Raw genomic sequence first — 465 nt, 5'->3', positions numbered from 1 at the left:
GAAACTTCTGGAGCTCTGATGGAGTCAGGACTCAGAGAGACACGAGGAGAGCTGGAGCTTTGATGGAGTCAGGACTCAGAGAGAAACGAGGAGAGCTGGAGCTTTGATGGAGTCAGGACTCAGAGAGACACGAGGAGAGCTGGAGCTTTGATGGAGTCAGGACTCAGAGACACGAGGCGAGCTGGATCTTTGATGGAGTCAGGACTCAGAGAGACACGAGGAGAGCTGGAGCTTTGATGGCAAACACTGACGGTTTATTTGGAGCTTCGGCCGGAGAATTCACAAAACATGTCACGGGCCACGATCTGACCACACGGTTCAGATGCCACCATCAACTCTGAATAGCCTCCTGTAGCTCCAGGTTTGAACTAGTTCAGAGTGTAATAATCAACATTCTTCATTAGATAGACTAAACAGCTGAGGACACTGAATCACCCCGCTTATGGCTCGAGGTCATCTACACCC

The sequence above is a fragment of the Notothenia coriiceps genome, unplaced genomic scaffold, assembly GCF_000735185.1.
Source record: "Notothenia coriiceps isolate Sejong01 unplaced genomic scaffold, NC01 NC01_scaffold00016678, whole genome shotgun sequence".
NCBI lineage: Eukaryota > Metazoa > Chordata > Actinopteri > Perciformes > Nototheniidae > Notothenia > Notothenia coriiceps.
This window is presented reverse-complemented; position numbering follows the sequence as displayed.